The sequence below is a fragment of the Ixodes scapularis genome, unplaced genomic scaffold (assembly GCF_016920785.2).
Source record: "Ixodes scapularis isolate PalLabHiFi unplaced genomic scaffold, ASM1692078v2 PGA_scaffold7__128_contigs__length_106722199, whole genome shotgun sequence".
Classification (NCBI taxonomy): Eukaryota; Metazoa; Arthropoda; class Arachnida; order Ixodida; family Ixodidae; genus Ixodes; species Ixodes scapularis.
Genome location: NW_024609882.1, coordinates 7,302,310 through 7,323,754, shown reverse-complemented (window position 1 = coordinate 7,323,754; position 21,445 = coordinate 7,302,310). Strand labels below are relative to the sequence as shown.

General features: G+C 46.3%; 1 pseudogene; it reads right to left on the bottom strand.

Moving 5' to 3' along the window:
- Positions 1-19,951: 19,951 nt before the first annotated feature.
- On the bottom strand, positions 19,952-20,710 carry LOC115324328 (annotated as a pseudogene).
- Between the last annotated feature and the right edge of the window lie 735 nt (positions 20,711-21,445).

Here is a 21,445-nt window from a genome sequence, read left to right as displayed (position 1 = left end):
TCTTTTGTTCAAAAATGAACGCCATCTTTGATTTGCTGCACCGATTATCGGAGTCCGCCATTGTTTGGGCATTTGGGCACGTACTTGCTCTGATCTCGTATTGGACACGAGAACTGCGTCAGCGCTCGGCGAAATTTCGGATCCAATCACACGCTTCGTGCCCCATGAAACGGCGTCCGCCAATGTTGCTCGATGTGCTTTTGAAAAGGGTCAATGCGGAGCGCAAGTTTGTACGCCTCTTTTGAAGGATCTGCAATGACGTCAGAACGAAGCCAAGCTCTGATTGGCTCTGGTGTACAGATAGTGGGTAGACCCAAACCCCTGCAAACGCAGCAGACGTACTGACGCTCCGCAGAGTCACTGACTGCCTGAGGAACGCAGAGCGTGGCACATTATATTTCCACTTCTTGTTCCGTGATTGGCTGTTCGACCTTCGTATCGGCTAATGCTGCAACCCCATTGGCTGCGGAGCGCTAATAAGCTATTCGGAACTCGTGACGCCTAGCGTTTCGTAACATGTCGGTGACTATCATTGATACCGCGATCGTAGTCTCGTGTTTTGTCGATAGCGTTCCGCTATACGCAGGAGGTAAAAACTTGAGTGTATACTCATTCCCGGCCGCATTTAGTAAGGGGGTAACCACGTACTGGTAGAGTTGCGGTGATTGTAAACGAACTAAACTACATTAAGCAGCTTTTGCGCGTTCTAAAATACCAGAAAAATGCCGAGGAAAAAAAAAAGTCTTTGCTCACTTAAATTATGAGAAAAATAGGCATTATACAACGTCACGCTGTGGCGTTTTACGGTAAATGAAGAGCCGTTTTAGTTTTTACTGTATTACGATTGCTTCGCACATACCAAAAAAAGAAAAAGCGGTGTATTCAATAGCCTATCCTTCTCATATCTGCTACTGCCACTGTCGCCACCCCCCCCCCCCCCCCCCCCCCCCCCTCCGGACCATTTCTACGCGTTAATGAGGTTTCGATTTCTGACATTAGAAATAAAAGACGTCGGTCCGCCGGTCCGCACGAGAGGACGAACCAGCTCGCCTGCGAGAACGGGACATAGAGAAAAGAGAGAGAAAAGAAAGAAAGAAATATAATAAATTGTAGTGAGGGGAGGGCTCTTCTTCTTGCTTAATTTCCTCGCGACTTTGAAGCAATTTCCGGGCTAGTAATTAAAACCAGGCCGGGGCTTTTGTGCCACCTTTTTCTCTCTCCCTCTTTCCATCTCTCTCTCTCCTTCATGGCGGCGGGGGCTCTTGACTGCTGCTGCTTCGCTGCTAACTTCATTTCGCGCCGTCTAAGTCTCATTCATCCGCTGTAAAGCCGGATCCGGTCGAAATTGGGGAGCAGAGTGGGCGGGGCTCGCAACTCCGCGTCTCTCGCTCTGAGCTCTCGGGCTCTCTCGCGAGAACGTGCCTTGGCAGCGATGAGGAAGGGCTGCGCGTCGCCCGACAGTTCGCGTCGTGTTACCACTTCCAGGCCCGACAGTCGTCGACTTGAGTGTGTTAGTTACATAGTTACACAGTAATCGATGTCGCGAAAGAAGCTCCCCCACACACTCCTCTCACTTCAATATTTTATAGTTTTTTTTTTTTTTAAAGGTGAGGATAAGATATCATTCGTTTTTTTTTGTTTTTTTGTGTTTTTTTTTTTAAGAAAGGGGGGGAGGGGTTTGGTCGCAGCAGGTTTAATCAGGTACCCGGTTCAATTGATGAGAATCATTACTACCTAACGAGCTGGGTATTGCCACCCACTCAACTTGAAAGAAGATTTTGTTTGCGTGTGTATGTGTATCAGCTGCTTTGATAGTTATTTCTTTTGTTAAAGAAATACAAAAAGGTAATTGCCTCTTTATTATTTTTTTTTGCGGGAGTTTTACAAGCATTATTACTTTGTATTGTATGCTCCGTGTTTGTTATTTGAAAGGCAACAATGTATATTGCGCCAGAGCGCAATTATTTTATTGTTGTTGGGTCGGTATTCAAGATTACCTAACTTACCAATTGTTTTCCACTCGAAGCCCGGCCTTTGCGCGAACGTCGTCGACGTGGCGTAGAAACAACGCCTATTCCCCTTTAGGACTTCATGCTTACTCACAAACCATACGGTATCATGGCCACTAACGGCTTAAAGGAACACTGGCACCCCCCCCCCCCCCCCCCCCAAATTATTTAGTTTTCGGGGAATCATTATGGTGCCAGTAGTCTACCCAATCAATATTTTGCTGCAATTTCACGTACATTTAGAAAAAAAAAACGAAAAAAATCCGCGATTGTTTCACACCGAAGCGAAACTGGACTGGGGAGGAAGAAGAAATACAAAGGAAAAGAGTGTTGCCGAAGGTCACGTGGCTGTGCAACTTTTTTTTCTTTAACTTCTTATTTTCAATTAACGTATTCGCAAATTTTTTAGAAGCCACAAAAAATAGGTATCATATCTTGTTAATATTTTTAATATTGAGCCTTCGATGACCCACGACTTCGATTACCTTCGGTGGTTTTGTCTAAACCATAGAAAACGGCACGTGACCACGGAGAAGGGACCGAGCGCGACTCAAACCGGCCATTTGTCGATCGACGGTTTTCGGGTGGGAAGAAAAAGAATTTCGAGCCGAAAATTATGTTTTGGGTAGTTAAACTATTATATGTCATGTACAAAAAAAAAAAAAACAGCAAAAAAACATTGTTGCGCATAAATACCTTGTCAGGTGTCCCTCTAAGACCCGCAGGGCGCGATACTTAAGCTCTTCCGGACACTTTGTTTGTGATCCGTTCTTTGGTCTTTTTATAGGATCGTGCCGCAATCTCGTTAGCTGCGAAGAAGTTAAAATAAAAATAAAAAATACAATTCAAGAAATCCGAAGCGCCTAGCTACTTCCTCGCAAAGCACCAGAGAGAGCCGATCGCAAAATCTACTGAGCGTACCTGGCGAACTCGAGCCGAAAGGAGCCGTCGTCTGAATTAACACTTCAGCCGAATCCATCAGATGACGCCGGTGAAACCAAGTAACGTCGGGCGAAACGTCATGCTCAGCGCCACACCGCGTGCTCCGCCACGACCCAACACGCCCTCATATATATCAAGCCTTTTTTTTTTTTTTTGGTTTTTGAAGGAAAGCACATAAGTGTCACGCGCACAATATCTGGAGATGTCGCCTGCTTCATAACACCTCACATTGATTCGAGAAACAATAGACAGCTATGTGACCAGTCAGGGCAATGCCTCGAGGGAAATTCACTGGACGCCATATTTGAGGGCGATGTTTAGAGCGCGTGCTGAGAACGAGCTCACATTAGTAGCCTGCTAACACCGGCAACATTGATGGTGCTAAATGCACGCTCCAAAAGGACTGCGGAAGCTCGCCATCAGCACGCGCTCAGCAGCAGCGCACACGGATATGGCCGCCAGTGAATACTCCCTATAGGGAGTATTCACTGGCGGCCATAGCTATGTGCGCGAATGCTGAGCGCGTGCTGATGGCGAGCTTCCACGGTTCTTTTGGAGCGTGCATTTAGCACCATCAATGTTGCCGGTGTTAGCAGGCTATTGATGTGAGCTCGTACTGAGCACGCGCTCTAAGCAATACCCACAAATATGGCGCCCAGTGAACACTCTCTATAGTCTTTTTGCACGTGCGACAACCTCGTCGGAGCTCTGCACGTGCGGAGCGCGTTTCATGCACTGCCCTCCCGCCTCTTGTGAACTAAGGTTATAAAGGCGTCACGCATGCGCCAAACGTTTAGTGAGATCGGTCTATTAACCCAGTAGCTGTAAGTTTGTTTTTTAAACAAGTCGTTTTGTTTTATTGTTATTAACCCGAAAACTATAGCCCGAATGCAACCCGAATTAATATATTTTGGAAGCATTTCTTCATCATCTTCTTTTTTTTTTTTCAATATCAGATAAATTTAACAAATTCAGATTTTGGCCACTCTAGATTGTAGCCGGCTACTCCTTATCACTGAAGAGAAACCATTATCTTAAAATTACTAAAACAAAAGATGTTAACACACCATTCGATTCTATACTTTGAAATCTTTCTACAAAACAAGGATTTAGTTTAACAAGCTCAGTGATTGCTACACGCACACACACACACATTTATGAACAGGAAGAGAGCTCACTTACGTCGCTGATCGTCTTTCCACGAAGAAATGTAAGCGTTTCTGAGTTTTTAGCTGTTTTTTTTTTCACAAATCGGCACAAGCACATTGTCTGTAGAAACATAAATGTTGGCAAAGTTCAATAACACAGAAAAATTCAACGTTTTCAAAATTTCGGAATACGTCGAAAATGAGTCAAGTTCGGTTTACTCTGTATAGTTATGTTTTTTCTTTCTTGTTGTCCCACCCTGCTTCGGCCTGAAATGGCCTGCAGTATGAATAAATAAATAAATAAATACATACATACATACATACATACATACATACATACATACATACATACATACATACATACATACATACATACATACATACATACATACATACATACATACATACATACATACATACATACATACATACATACATACATACATACATACATACATACATACATACATACATAAATAAATAAATAAATAAATAAATAAATAAAAGCGCAAAATGCAAACTCGAGCATCATCCCGTCGGTTATGCATGTCCTGTCTTCCACCTATAGAGTCCAACTTCGGCAGTTTTTCTTACTAGAATCAAGAACAGTATTTGTTTGTTCCATAACTTTTGTTCATCACTGACTGAGAAGAGCAGGGTAATTCTTAGCAATTTTACTGGCAAAATTCATGTAACCAAACAGCAGACTTTGGTTGGCCGTTGTGGAAATACTTTTCTCGTATCACCTGTCCTCTAGAGAAAGCCCCAAGCATCTGTCACTGCGCGCTGCCTTTACGAGCCTTTAGTATAGACTAGGTAGTTCCCAATAGCTTGACGTTGTTAACGAGAGCTTCTGACGTCGCGATGAGTACGGACTGAGCACGCGCTCGCAGGGGTCACAATCCGCAACTTTGATCTGTGCAAAATCCCCTTTATCGGTAAAAGACCCATCATCGCTATACGATCCTCGTCTGTAGCCCTGCCCTGCGGGGTTTTGACGGTGACTATGTTAACCTCCGATTTTGGAGTCGGGTCTGCCTGTGCTCGAGGCCACGGAATTTCGATCAAGCGCCAAGCACGCGCCCGACAAAAACGCCCGATGGATCGTATACAGTACGACGCGTCGGACGTATTACCGTGCTTCCCTCTTTACCACACCAGGGCACCGGCGGCGGCAACGGCGGTGGCGCCAACTCCGACCCGCATGGACGGGCCTTGCATGATGCGTTCGATATCGGCATCGGGCCGTGAAGAAGCCGGCAGCCTCCGGGGATATTAATTTAACATCTCGGCCTAAGTGACAGAACAATGCGGGCCTGCGGGGCCCACGTGACCCCACCCGCGCCCTCATCGCAATCACCGGGACTGTCAGGCGCAGATGGCGGAACTGTCCATCAAGCCAGACAACAGGGCGCGATCGGGGCGCCCTGACGCGGCTGCGGCCGCCGACCTAAGCACTCGAAGCAGCAGCAGCAGCAACGCCGGGCACACATACACACAAACACCGAGCCGGTTGTTGGCGGGGGCCGCGCGGCGCCGCTCGCTCTGCAACCCTGGCTTTTCTTGGCCGGCCCCGGGTTATTAGTTTGGGCCCCTGGGCAAAGGCTGTCCAATAAAGGTCGGTGTCGGCAGGAATGAAGTTGCCCGGCCCGACGATTGGCCGACTGCCCCGTACGGGGCTCCCCAGCAATGCCACATAAGGCCTCCGCGTGTCCCTCCCAAACCGTCATCCCTAGTGAATCCACGCATCGCTGTCTAGCGCCTCTTGCAGCGTCTCACAATGACAAGACGCTAGCACGCGGCAGACGCCAAGACGGACGCGTCTTGCCGCCTTTTAGGGTGTTTGCCGCTTGCGGTTGGTTGGGGGCCCACTAACGACGACGTCATGAGCAGGCCTTGTCTTGTAGGGGGTATTGGCTCCAGCCGGTTCGGGTACATCCGTTACGGCGTCGCTGCTCGGAACGGTGCCATTTATTAGCCTTTAGACTGTGGCAGCCTCAAGCGGAATCACGGGGCAGTTTTGGGGGAACAGATGAGTGGTAAGTGACACGAAGACGCGCGAAAGCATCAGAACTCTTAGACGCTCTAAACACGCGCCAGTTTGAGCCGCCATTACCGACTTTCACTAGTCTTACCGAGATGCCGAGCCACCGAAGCGGGCGCTGACGAGTCTGCACAAAGGCCTACGCTAGGGAGGACAGAGTAGCACCTAAAATGGCAAGAACCTGTCCAGCTGTGGCAATGATGAAGTGAAGCGAACGGAATAAGAGGAAACAAAAACTGAAGGTTGGTAATGGCGGCGCTCATGCACAGCTGCCTGAAAGCGTCGAGTTGGTGACAGATTTTACAGCGCAGCTGTTAAGGGCTAGTTTCCCCAGGATCGTGTCCGTCAGCAAACAAATGATGACACATGACTCTGGACAGCTACCGCCATCTATAAGCGACGGCGTCAACCAGCCGACCGGCTTGCCGGTTGTCTGGTTGCCGCCGTCGCTCGTAGATAGCGGCAACCTTTCGAGCCCTTCCACTCTGGCTTGCCGACTTGTGGCTGGCCATTGCTTCATTCCCACCATAGTACAGTTTCGCTGGTCCTCCTTCACCAGAGTGGAAAGGCTGAAAGTTCTTTGGTCGATACCTGTAATTGAAACGTTAATTAAAAAAGAAAAAGAGCTCCCACGCTTGATTCAGATGGTGCAATTTTACTCGCAATTTCGCTGTTGCAGCGTCGCTCGCGCAGCAAAAAACGACAGCAACAACAACAAGAAAACAAGCATGGTTGGCAGCTGCAGTGCCGGACGTCGCAGTTGCGAAATCGCGAGCAAAATCACATCATGCGAATCGGGGTTGAGTAAGATATCGGAGTTTCTGGTTGTAAACTTTCCGTTATTTCGACCCAAATGAAGGCGACGATCCAGAGGTGGTGTATACTAACTGGCATCGCCGGTCGGGGAAGGTATTCAGCAGAAGAATTGTGCTGGAATTCAAAAGATTGTATATAGAGTTGCCAGCCTCTTGTTGCTCTGTAATAAATGAGATGGCGGCAATAGCCGATAAGTATTATAGGAAAGGCGAATTACGAAGCAAGAAGTGCGTTTACGGAGCTGTTGGCGACAATAGTTGCAAATACGCGGTAGACCCTTTTTGAAGCTTCAGTGCCATCTGGTAGCTCAAAAAGCAGTTTCACCTTTGACGAACTAACGGCAGTCATTGTACTGTATTTCATCGGGCACCGCCACTTTCACTCGTCAATGTGAAATGAGAAATGGGTCTCCGATCACCTCATAATTCTTTCTTGATTTGTTTCAGTCTCGATGATGTGAAGATAAGAACGGACCAGTACAAAGATAATTAAATTTCCACCATCGAAAGGGCTTTAGAGCCGATATTTGTGTAAAGAGATTCATTAGAACACTCCCAAATAAACCCTTACGCATGCCGTTGTGTCTAATTTGGTGTACTGACCTTTCGTACGCACAAGCCTCCTGTATCATCCGCTTGGTTGTATTTTCAACCCCATCTTTCATCAGCCTCAAGAAGGCTCCCATTAGTTTGGAACAGGTGCCATACACTGAGATGATTATAGTGATCCAAGTTGCCTGACTGAATTTCAAAAAGGAGTATATTAAATGCAAGAAGGGCTGTAGATACAAACACGAGCGTGTTGTCTCGTTACTAATGATTGTATTACAAGTGAGCGCTTGAATTAAGGGCATGCAATCTCAACGCGCAGAGTCCCCGATATTGAAGTGGTGTCCCCACGGAGCAGAAATCGCGGGGATTTCTCCCGTGGATGGCGCAACACGCAACGAAACCGTCAGGCTTTCGTGATACGGCGCTGTAACGTTAGCTCCACGGCGGACGGAGGGAGGTGCGAAAAATCCCTCTTTGGCGGCTGATCAGTGTGTTTTTCATAATATTTTCTCCACTGTCAAGTGCCTAAGCAGCTAAATTGGTCTACGGTGATGTCAAGACTGGAAACCCCTAAATTGGAGTGCAAACGGTGACCGCTCTTCCCACGGCACTTCATCGATGTCATGAATGATGAAGCTGAGGAGGGAACTGCAGCCGCTGTCGACGTCACGCACACTCCTCTGCAGATTTCTGCCCCGTGTGAATGCCGCTTAAAATTAACTAGGATCCGCTCCCTGCTTCAGAAATCTTGAGAAAAGTCACAAAAAAAAAAAAAAAAACACAAAACGGTTTTTTTTTGTTGCTAAAGATTCAGTACGCGCTCGTTGCCTTCTATTGTGCTTTGGTCATACGTGCGCACTCGGAGCTCACGAGACACCCGAAGCCTCACCGAAGGTAGGAAGAACGCATTCGAGACGACACAACTGAAAGTCCTGCATTTCCGTTCTTATGTTGTGTCGGAGGTGCCATTGACGATACCCAAATAAACGACTGGAAAATAAAAGATGTCTTCCTTCGAGATCTGCAACAACAATGAGTAGTCTACGTTCAATGGAAGTTGATAGCAGACAGTAGTAAGTGCCTCCTCTTCTTCAACGCTCTTGAAGTCGAAGCGCCTGAGCAGAGCTCGAACGCTCAATAAGAAATAAACTCACACTTGGCATTTAACCTTAAATTTAAACTCAATTGCAAACGCTCTCTCCTCGAAACGCTTTTTTTTTTTCTTTTTTAGTCCTAACGAACTATAAGAATCAGAAGTTCTCGTTCTAAAACTTTCACGCGTCCGAATTTCATTAAAATGAGTGCAGTTAAAAATTGGAACAATTATTCCTTTTTTGCGTCACACGTATATTCAGTGACAGTTTAAAAAAACGCCGGACGCGGCGACTCTCCAGGATCTTAATAATCGTTCGCCGACCAACGAGTCTGTGACATAAGGCGACAACAGCGACAGAGCAACGATTTCCCCAGCAAGAATCGTAAACATAAACGACAGTTTATGTTTACGAAAAACCAAAACAATCATGTTTTGGTTTTTCGACATGCGTTAACATATCTGCACGGCCGCCTCGAGAGACCTGCCTTTACATTACCCGAAGTAAATAAATAGATAAATAAATAAAGTTTAAAAAAAAAAACGCGCATCAAGTGTGTGTTTTCCGGGTGCCCGATTGCATCAAACAGAAAGCTTTCAAGACATGTTTGTATAGCAACATCGCCCGTGACGATCGTATTCATTGTTTCCACAGTGGTCCGTTTTTATTGCGAGACAAGGCCACGGTGCTCTTCTCCGTCTCATAGCAGCGAGACCAGGCGCTGTAATCGCTTTTTCGCCGTTCCTCTTCGGCCATTTTTTTTTTCTTCTTAAAAAAAAAAAAAAAAATTCATTCGAGCGCACAGTTTTTCGCTTATCTTCCTTCAATTTCTCACTCGAAGCGAACACGAGGAATCTTTCAAACGAGAGATAAAAAAAAGAAGAAAGAAAATGGACGAATATATATATTTTTTATATTGTTTTTCAAACGTCCTGGCGCGGGGGTCGTCGTCGGACGCTATTGAACCGGGCTCCGTCTTTCATTGGTCCCGCCGGGGCAGCAACGCGCGCAATGCCCGCCGTAGCGCGGACGCAATCACGGGCCCGAAATTGGAATGCGGGAATCGGAGATTCGAATCTCGGAGCAGATCGATCGAGAGACATTCATTAAAGGGACGAGGACCAGCTCCGCTCATCCGGGAACTCCTCGGAGACGCCGCGCCACATGTCGGGAACACCCAAGGCCCGTTTCGATGGCGATCGCTCTTTTTGGAAGAACCTTTCGCTAAGCAGCGTATGTATAGCTGAGACGTTGTTCGTTTTGAGGATGCATGGTTTTTCGTGATGTTTGCCGGTGATTCCAAACTGTGCTCACACTAGGTAGAAACGTGCGACTTAGCTACTGCTATTTAGAATTAAGTACTGGCAAAAGCTAGCGCACGAGTGCAGGAACACACAAGGCGTTTTTCCCGTACTTTATGAAGAACGACTTCGAAAAGCTTTAAGTCACCCAAAAGCTTGTACGCCAGAATTTTGACATCATCACAGTAAGATCGAGCGAAGATGCGCATTGGATGCGAGTGCTACGTCACTACTCGGCTAGGCCTCGTGTCCAATGAGCGGGTCACTGGACGATCGGCATCGCGGGCTCGGGTTCAATTCCCGAACAAAAACAAAACAGAACATTCATTAGTTGTTTAGACACGGGAGTTACGTCTGCCAAAGTATGGCGTGGCGACATTGTTACCCAATATAGACGAGAAATTTATCCATTGAAATACGCCCCGGGGTCTTCAACTTGCATCACGTATACACTCTAAGAAAAAAGATGGTCTGAAAGGACTAACGGCAGCATTTGGTCCTCTGAACTCCCATTTGCTCCCACAAGAGACCATCTGGTTCAAGCTAGGTACCGTGCGCAAATGCTGGGGACTAAGTGTACTCGACCAGGACCAACCGAAAGGCGCGCGGGAGCAAAAGCAACCGCGGGTGCAAAAGCGCGGGAGCAAACGCAGCGAAAGGCGCGCGGGAACAAGAGCGCGGGAGAAAAAGACGGGCGGACAAGATGGCGGTGTCTGCGTCATCGCCGATGGCCAGCGTTAGCGACGCACTTACTGTTTCGGAACGCAGGGGGAGGTATCCACAGACAATCGTAGCATCATAAATTGCAAGAGGGGGCATGTTTAAGGGTTGAAGCTGACTTTATAACGATCGCAGCCTCCGTACCAGCACGTCGTGGAAGCCGCCGCTGACTCGAGCGCATCCATTGTTGATGCACTAGTCATGCCGCTTTTGAGCATTGTCCTGGCGTCCTTCCCCTCTGCATACTTTTGAACGTGATTTGAAAGCGTTTATATTTTCTTTTTGGTTTAACTGGAACGTAGAAAATGTTTTTATCACTTAGCACGTGGTAAAAACGTTTCCAAAGACAAAAAGATAAATTCTCGTTTCTTTTCTTTTTGTATTCTTTAAAAATTTTTTTTTTTCAAGAGACGATGGGGTTGCCACGGAGACGCGCATGCGCACAGTGGGGAAGCTATGCGGGAGAGCGAGAACATGGCTCCTGGGAGCCTATGGGGACGCTGTTTTATAGACTGTCACAAATAATTACTGTGTACCGTTACTTCTTAGTAAGAGATACACTCCTTGGAAAGTTTAGCCACAATATTGGAGAACAATGTTGGTGCGAAACCAGCACCATATTTGTAACGTCGTTCACGGTTGAGATGGTCACTGACAAAATGACTCCTCTCATATGATCAGTATAAAAGGCGCATGGGTAGGCTTTGGGGTGACGATTGAAATAGCGTGTAGTCGCGTGTGTGTCGTCGCGTGTGTGTTGTGTGTGTCATCTGTGTTCTTAATTCCTTGTCTTTGTTAAAATCTGTATAACGTGTGCTAATGTGAAATAAGCGTTGTTCGTGTGTGAATGTAATGAGCGCGGAAAAGTTCTGCCCCAGCGATACTACATTTTTTACCAACTTTGAATTTGACGTTGATTAGCGCCACCTGGGTGTGTAAGCGCGCAATTTGGTACTAAATAAGGTAAGGGCACAACATTTCGTCCCAGGGGCCTAAATGCAAGGGTGCAAAAGTTACTCCTGGGGGTTCAACTTTGAGGGACTAACGGTAGGGGAGCAAGGGTTGCTCCCGTCCCCGTTGCTCCCCTAGGGGACCAATGGTTGTGTCAGCACATTTGCTCCCTTCAGGGAGCAAGTCACGCTCCCTTTTTTCTTAGTGTGTAGATAGAGGACCACACGCCATGCTGCAGCGCGTGCTTTTGTTCCACGTGCTGCGAGTTGGAATGTGTTAACGCACTAAGCCACCGAATCGCATCTTATACACCAGTCCAATATTTACCAGACCTCAGCCCAGCTTACGATCTCCTCAGCCATGTTGGGCGCATCGGAAAGCCAACAAATCACGCCGCATACGCACAAGCACTAAAAATGGAACCGGCAGCAGCCTTTTTGTTTTTTCGGAAAGGTATATTGGCGGTGTGTGTGAACTACAAATGGCGCTTCCCTATAGCTATCATCATCATAGTTTGTGACGTCACGGGTAGGACAGACTGGGGGCAGAAGGTGAAGATCTTCGATCACTCGGCTCGTCAGCTCGCTTCGTGCACTATTTGGGTAAGGCTGTTTCACGCGTTGTGTTTATTTGGTGAAGCGATATTTGTAGCATGACATTTTAACAAACTTTAAAACCGGGGCACGCGTTGTCGTGCTAACGAACACTTTTGGCCCTTAGGTGTTGAAGCGCTCGGATGATGGTGTGCTCTTCTCTACACCAGTAAAAATAGCTGGATGAGGAAAATAGAATGCCAAGCGCTTAACCCCGCTACGTCACCTAACAGGAGGAAAAGGGTGTATTTTTTTTATAATGATTCGGCCAAGTCAAAACTGAGAAAGGAATGTTTCATCGAAATTTAAAATATGAAAACAAAATTCGAGAACCTCTCGCGTGTGTAGAGCACTTCAATGAAAGCGACTCTGTGTATCCTGTTGGTTCCAATGTGTTTGTGAGTGCTCATATCTTATTAGTTCCAAGTTCATTCCTTTTTGGGTTTTGTAAACCAGAACAAAAACATTTACTTAAAATAACTGGCAGGAAGAAGCGGTGGCTGGCTTCCGGTGTCGTTTCAATTAAAGGAGCGGTGCAACGATATTCAGTTGGAATGTTTTTCCCTTTACACGAGCTTACTGGCACTGGTGGGACTCAAGGATACTCGCACGCAACGCCACTGACCAAGAAACTCCTTTGTTGCGCTGTAATTTCGAGGACAAAACCGAGTGTTTTCATTCAATCTCTCCTTCGCAAAACCTGATGACGTAGCTGGGCGGTAGCAGTACCGCCCAGTGACGATATTCCAATGCGGCTCATAGATTGGACCCGAGCATGGCGTGGACATTCGATTTGGGCTCGTGGTAATCAATAGCTCGAAGAGCATTCGGGTAATGTCCTGTGTCCAATCGCTGCAATGACGACAACAGCCGAACCATAACAATGTCTGGAGCTCAGCGCGTGTCCTGTGCCTTGCCAACCCCACCGCATGGCTATGATCAACATTGGCGGCATATAATCGGCTCCAGATCACGTGGCCGCCTGTTCTGGCTGCGAGTTGAGAGGGTGAACTCTGCTCGTTTCTCTTTATTTTTTTTCTGCGACTTCGATTGCGTGTGGTGAAAAACAAACGGGTCTTTTTACAGGTCATTAACGTCAGGGATCCGTTCAAAGCGGTATTTGCGCAAAATACAAGAATCGTTGCATCGCCCCTTTAAATCCCTACTTATTCACCCGAAAGACGCGAAACGTGCAAAGCGTCCTCGCGATCGAAGTCTTATATCTACACTATAATAAATGTCTTAATGTGTACTTACTCGCAAAACACTCGAAGAGCGAATCTCTCTAATCTACTAAATCAGCTCAGCGAATGATGAGGTGGAACATTTGTTTAGATCTCAAAAATTTAGCCTGCGCTGTGTCACTACGCAGTGCAAGCATGACGCTTTGCAGTGCGTAATGTCACAGCACAGACTTCATTTGTAGGTATAAACCGATGTTCCGCTTCATCATTCGCTGAGCTGATTTCGTAGATCGCAGAGATTGGCTCTTCGAGTGTTTTGCGGGTAAGTAGACGCGCAGGCATTCTTTAGAGTGTAGTAAGCCGGTGACACTTCACCGTCCCAAAAAATGGGGAATACACCTGCTATGATTTACTACCGTTTGTATGTCTCATTTTGCGAACCCTAATGCGTGATACGCTTCCCAGCCAGCGATGTTAAATTTGCAAACAATTCTTAGTAAAAAAATGGATAGAATAAACTAATTAATCACCTGAATTTTCCGGGCCATGACTGACAATGTAAGACTTTATTAACATTTCTGCTTCTCTTTCGAGCAGAAGTCGCGATGTGACAAACTTCTTTGCCCCGTATTCGAATCGGGAGGAGCTAAGCGTCAGTTTCTGACGAGAATTTGTGTGGCAGCAACTCTCGAGTCACGCTTGGGTAGAAGGAAGCGTCGGTATCGGCAAGCTCAATATAACTAAAACGAGTGTGCTGCGCTTTGCACCACAACTGTGCGCGCGTGCACAGCTAAAGGCCGGTTCAGAAAAAAATTGGGTTGTGTGTGTGTTTATACAGCCTAGAACTTGGTCTGCCTCACAGGGGCGACGAGTCTCCCAGCTGTAGATGAGAAATTTAGCCAGTGCGGTACAGCCGCTAGCCTGGGGTCTTTAACGTGCATCACGCAGTAGTGATACACGACCGCACGCCGGTACGATGCTCATCCAGATCGAAACGGGCAGGGGTGGGGCTCGGACCCAGGATCCCTGGGTTCTGCAGCGCGAGCTTTCGCTCCACGTGCTCCGAGCTGGTGTGCGCTAGACCACTCGGCCACCGATCCCCCCAGGCCGGTTCAGACACTTGCGTTTGAGTGCGTTTGACTGCGTTGCGTCGAGAACTGAAAGCGAGTCACCGGCACATCTGTGCTTCGAATGAAGCGTGAAATCCAATTCAAGGAATCATCTTGGCACGCGATATAAGCAGCAGGAATGCCCTGGTTTCTTGCAGCTGCAACGCAGTCAAACCCAGTTAAACGCAACTGTCTGAACCAGGCTTAAGACAGCACGTCATTTACTCTGGTGAATGCAAGACCTTTTTCTGCAGCAACCTCCACCGATACGTAGAAACAAGAATCAGAGGCTGTGAATAGCCCTGACGCACGCCGCGCAAGCTGTAATGTGAAGCTCCAGGCCTGTGTTTGAACATTTTAATGTTTTATTTACCATAAAAAGCAACTGCGAGGCGCTGTTATTTATTAGAAAGATCAGTCGCAAAAACGTCAGACATGTTTTTTCATAAATAAACAGTTTTTAATCGGCATCGATGCGAACTAGCACAACCCCTACGTCCTTTGACTTAGCGCGTCGTCTGCTCGCATCTTACCGGCTCCGTCACAGGAAGGCGCCCGCGAGGTGGCGCCGCGAAAACATCTTGTCACCAATAGACCTATCAACGAGAATGCAGGGAATGCATACGTCTACGTGCCGGACGCGCTCGCCTTTCATCTCTGAAAAATTCGAAGTACATAACCCCAACAAGGCGTTGACGAACACGTGTAAGATGCCATATGGTTTAGGTTTTTGCTTTAGAACCGTTACTGTTGAAGACGCCAGCAGGTCCGGAGCGTGGACTTACATTCCCAGCAATCTCGTTGGTACTTGGGTGATTTAGCGAAAAAGTCTATAGACCGACTTCACCAAGCATTCGGCGCGTGCGTAAAGCCGCCATAACTTTAGTTCACCGGAGCCAGGTGGCACTGCCCGCGATGGCTCGTAGTGTCTCTGCACGCGCAGAGCTCCTGCATGCGAGGTTGTCTCACGTGCAGAAAAACTGAAGTTCCCTCGATGCATTGCGGCAACGATGGTGTACGTAGCCAAACTGGCCGGAAAGATCGGTTTATTGCCGAGTTGGCGTCATTCGACTGAGACGACGCTTCATGGAGGGAGAGGTGTAGCTTCGCAGGCCTTAATTATTAAGGCGAACGCCTAATTATCTCTTATCATTCAGTCGACCTTCAAAGTACTTCAGCGAAAACACGTCGACGACAAGAAAAGTACGAAAACACGTCGACGACAAGAAAAGTAGGAAAACACGTCGAAGACACGAAAGGTACCAAAACGAGAGCTACCAATGAAAGGGCGCCAGAAGTGCGTTGTCATAGAACGCGCTGTTTTCGGATGTTCGCTATCACGTTTACATCAGCGCTTGGGCTTTCGCCTTCGAGTCGTCTTAGAGATAAGATGAGGGACCCTGTAAATTTTTCTTTACTATAGGTGGTGTTAGTCCAACGCCTCCCCCCCCCCCCCCCCCCCCCCCCAAAAAAAAAAAAAAAAAAAAAACACTTGCGCAATAGTGTCGATCATAGCATGCACGACGGTCATCACGGTACAAAAATTTGTAGATACATGTTTGCAACTATAAGGCTCCTGTGCGCTGCCATTTTGAGCGATGCTGGCGCCACCTAACGTTTCCGCCATGTTGGAGGGCGCCAGGGGCACGTCATTGGGGTGTGCGATGACAAGATGGCGGCGTATGGTGTATCGCCGACGGTCAGCGTTAGCGACAAACTTACTGTTTCGGAAGGCAGGAGGACGTATCCATACAGAATCGTAGCATCAAATATTTTAGGACGGGGCATCCCTAAAAGTTGGAACTGACATTTTATAGTTCGCGCAGCCTCAGTTCCATGACGTCGTGGAAGCTAGAGCTTCCGCGACCGAAGCCATCGTTGATTTTATGGCCATGCCGTTTCTGTCGCATTCTGATGAGCGTTTTGTGACTTTAGATATTTTTCAAATTTTTCGATTGGAGATTGGTTTAGGTATCCTATTGAATTATTTCCGTTCTATCGTGGTCGAAGAGAAAAAAAGGTATGTTATATATATATATATATATATATATATATATATATATATATATATATATATATATATATATATATATATATATATATATATATATATATATATATATATATATATGGTTTTAATTTCTTCTTGCGCTCAGTGGTGTATGCTTCCGTAAGAGACGCGGTTCGAGGTTAAGCCGGGATCTAACTTGCAAAGGTGAATATATATATATATATATATATATATATATATATTCTCCTTTGCAACCATCTAATTTGGCACGCTCTCAAAACTCCCGTCCGCTTCAGCGGTGATCGTTCATCTGCATAGTTGGGGAAACTTTCGCGTTGCGTTTTAGACAAGCTCGCAATTTTACAAAGTTCATATAAATATTTTATTTTTTTGCTGGTATCGACGGCCAGGCACCCTGCTCACTCCTATTCCCTCACCGCCATTTTTTCATAGTCCGTTCTTCTCAAAACTGACAACGCGGTGCGAGGTACGAACTCACCGGTCCTACGGACCGTCCACCTTACACCACCCGACCTCAGACTCTGCGCGTAGGTAGGGTCAAGAATGTGATCACGTGGTGAAAGAGTAAAGTATCACTTGTCCAACGAGCACGTAGTTTCCACCGCATGATCATCTTAGGGTTGAGCAGAGTTTAAACGTCTGTGCGTGGCACTGTTGGTCGTACGCGGTGGCACACGCCTGTGCCGGCGACGCGTGAGAATTCCAGGCCGCATTATTAATATCGCGGAAGAGAGGGCTTCTCCGCCTATATACGCCGAAGCACTCCGCGCCGAAGGCTTGGCCCGCATTTGCCCTTTTTCGCGGGCTCGCGTTGTGTTCGGGCGAGCGCGCGTCGGCGGGGCCGGGAATGCTCGATTTGGTTATCTGAGGCGTGCGCTAATGTGTGCACCGGCCCGTTCCCGCTATAACGAAAATTACTTTCTACAGGAGTCACAACGCGCCGTTAACGAGGCGCATCCACTTGGCACCACTCGGTCCTTCCTGCTCGTGTGCTTTCTTTTTATTTATCTTTTTATCCTGAGGCTTTTGAATATCGCGCAGCAAGCTCTCTGAGTTGTACCCATCAGCGAGAAAGTCGGCGAGATTTCTGACCCCTACGAGCATGGCCAGCGCCGCTCTTGATTTCGATGAAGTGGCTAATCGCGGCGGTCCCCGCGATCTCGCCGACTTTCAGTCCGAGTGTTCAACCTGGAGCCCCTGGATGATCAGAAAGAGTGCACGATATAAGCTGTGAGGCTTAGCCAGTCCGAGCGAGGGGTCAACGTAATGAAATTTGGTTCACTGACGGCGCTGGTATGAAATACAAAAGAAGCTGCAGGAGCGTGCGTGCCGCCGGGAGGCTTCTTCGACGGGACACGTGGAAACATGCCGAACGCTGGCGAAGACTGGAAAAGACTGCCACCGGAGCATCGCGGTGATGGACACGTGAAGACAGCACGCCCTCTATCGGGATACGCCTTACCCCTGATGGCAGTTGCAGGGGGGAGTAACTCCGGAGTAGGTACTCCCACAGTGCAAACCATAAGCAAGGTGTTGGATGTCGTACGATCCAATAAACTGGGAATACCGTATTAGTGATGGATTTGGGCGACCTTGTGACAAACTCACGCGTATGTACTTTCCCGCGTAACACAGAGAGAGCCAATGAAATTTTGTTTTAAACTTAAAACAAGCTCCATTTAAACATAGTGAGCGCTGTACAATAATTTCGCATCTTCATTCGACGCGATGCCGCAGGCCTTCATGGTATGGGCGACTTCCCTTTCTGCGGCACAGCGGCCCTTTTGAGCTAAAATAAAGATCGATATCAAAATCGACCTGGTCTACGCTAGACGTCTGGGTTCCTCAGTGTCGTGCACAAAACCCGAGCGCGTGATTCTTATTTGGGTTTAAATTCTATTTGTAGGAGAACTTTACGTTTGTCAAAATAGACTACAGCTAATGTGTGACCTGACCAGAAGCAAGTCTCTTGTAAGGTCATCGAGTAAAATTTCTTTCACGCAATTCCTTGGATCTCAGCTACAGTGTTAACGAAAGCAGCTCGACTAAAACCTATAGACGCTTTACACACGCGCCAGAATACATCCGCCATAGCTGACCTTCTCTTGTTTTACCGAGATACCGAGCCACCGAAATTGGTGTGGACGAGCCTCCACAAAGGCCAATGCTGGGGAGCAAGACAGAATAAAATCTAAGATGTCAATAACTTGTCCTGCTATGGTAATAATGAAATGAATTAAACGTAATAAGGGGGAAGAAAAACTGAAGGTCAGTTATGGCGGCGCCCATGCACAGCAGCTGCAAAGCGTCTATACAGCAATAGTAGAAAATGCAATCGGTGCTGATAGCTGGGGAATACATAGCAACCGGTGCCAGCCGTCCTTTGATAGTTGGAGATATAATAATAAAGGTATAGCTAAGAACCAATGCCCACCCTTTATGGTTGGAGATATAAAGGGATAGCTAAGAATCAGTACCCACTACGGAAATGTGATGGTTGATTTCTGACCTGACCCCAAATATAGTACTCAGCATATGGGCCGAAAACGATACGGCGTCTCATTTCCCTAGAGTATCGTTGGCTGTACATATACACCGCAGGGAAGGATGGTACTCGGAAAAAAAAATATTTTTAGAGACCGGAACGCTCTCAAATGCGAAGTTAGAGCTGTATCTTTTTTCGTCCTCTAATATTTAGGTGATTGTTTTGTGTATGACACAGCCGGACTCGGGACGGCATATCAATGATGGTATCGCCAGGGGTATGGTATTATTTCACTGTAGCCAGTGATGACGCTCTCGAACATTGAGTGAACCCACTTTATCACCCCCTGATCGCAGGAACATGATGGTTCGTGACCTTTTTTTTACAGATTCTTTATTGTAAGGACTAACGCGTGGCGTTAACGTCACGGCGCTGCAATGGAACTGCTTTCAACTCGACGAATGCTCAGACTCTAAGCTTTCCACTAACCTATACATGAATGAATGACTCTGATGATTATTTCCGGATAATTACTCTGGCGGGCCTCCAGACAAAAAAACTGCCATGAGGTAACTTGACTGGGACAGGGGGTCGTAATGAAAAACAAGTACAATATTTTGGCAGAATTGTAGAAATAAAAGAGCAGGAAAAAAACATTAACAACGTTATTTATACAACAATTATATATACTTCCTTCTTAAGGGCTATTCACACGAGGAAGAAATCCCGGGGATTTCTCCACGGTGCACGCGCATCCCGCGACGAAAACGTCAGGCTTTGCGCGATGTGCAAAAGCCTCGCGTTTTCGGCTTGTGATGCGCGCGCGCCGGGGAGATATCCCCGGGATTTCTCCCTCGTGGGAATACCCCTTTACCAACTTAGGCGTGCGCCAAGAAAGGAACAGGAGAGCGGATCATGTAGTACATTATTAAAAAAAAAAAACATACAACACACCTTACACAACAATTTTGTTTAAATAAAACCTATATACAACTCAGCTTTGGTCAAAAATTATGTATCTCTGTTTTCTAAATGATATCTATTTAGCAGTGATGGCAACGTATGATGAAGTGATTGCCAAGCACGGTTCGTGCGGAAATGGGTAACACACCATACTTCAAAGTGGCATGTACTAATCGACATTTCTTTTACATTAAGCTCCGATGTGCGCCTGAGATACTCGATTAATTTGACTTTTCCAAAACGAAATTTGTACAAAAGACGATAATGAAGCAATGGTGAGGGTGCAGGCTAGCTGGTGTAAATTGAGCATAGTTGTAACCCGAGACTGGGGATACGGACAAGGGACAAAACACAGAACGACAGGGACGAAGACTTCGTCCCTGTCGTTCTGTGTTTTGTCCCTTGTCCGTATCCCCAGTCTCGGGTTACAACTATGCTCAAAAGACGATACTCTTACATATTTGTAATGGCAATAATCCTGAATTTTTTCGAAAAGTGGACGAATGTGACACAGGTGGTGTGCATCGGCAATAATACGCAGCATCTTCTTTTGTTTTTAAGTCTGACTATTTTGTTTAAATTCGAAGTTGTTGTCGTACCCCAGAATAGGTGGCAATAATTTATATGAAACTGGAAAAGTGTATGATAAATAGTGAGTTTAATGTGTACAGGTAACATCGAACGGCATCTTCTGACTGCGCCTACGACTTTACATAACTTTATGACCAAGTTATTGATATGGTGACACCACGACAAATGTTTAGAGAAAATTATACTAGTGTTTGCGTTCCCTGACTATGTCAATTTGTGTAGTAAATAAAGTAGGACATTTAGTCAAAAAGGCATACTTATTTAATAATAAAAATATGACGGCTTTGGTTTTGTTTACGTTAATTTTAAGACCACCTACGTCAGACTACTTTCCGAATTTCGGGAAGCATATAATTTTCCTTAGTAACTAAGAGGTTATATGCTCACGGAAAGATTAATGCCCATCAATGTTTATACATTTCTGGCAATTTGATATATACGAATCCAAGAGTGATTGTGCTGGGCCACATATTTCATAACAGTTTAATTTTTTTAAAGAAGTATTTAATGTTTTAGACAGTCAAACGCCTTCCTGAAGTCAACAAAACTGGAGCAAGAGTGCTATCTGTCGGTTGTGCCTTTCTTAAACCAAAGTGAGAGTCAGTTATTATTTTATGCTTTTGGAATAATCTTTTAAAAAGAGTATTGAGAATTGTTTTTTTGGAAAAAATTGGCAGGATGGATAGTGGTCTATAATTGTTCATTATGTGTTTACCTCCTCCTTTGTGAATTACGGTAACTTTGACAAGTTTCATTTTTACAGAAAACACACCGCTAGATAAACTTATGTTGAAGATGTGTGCCAGGTGCGGCGAAGTAATATCGATGATACATTCTATTGGCATCATTCGAAAATTGTCAACGTTACGGCTGTTACTGTTTTTAGGTCTCATGAATATATCATAGACCTAA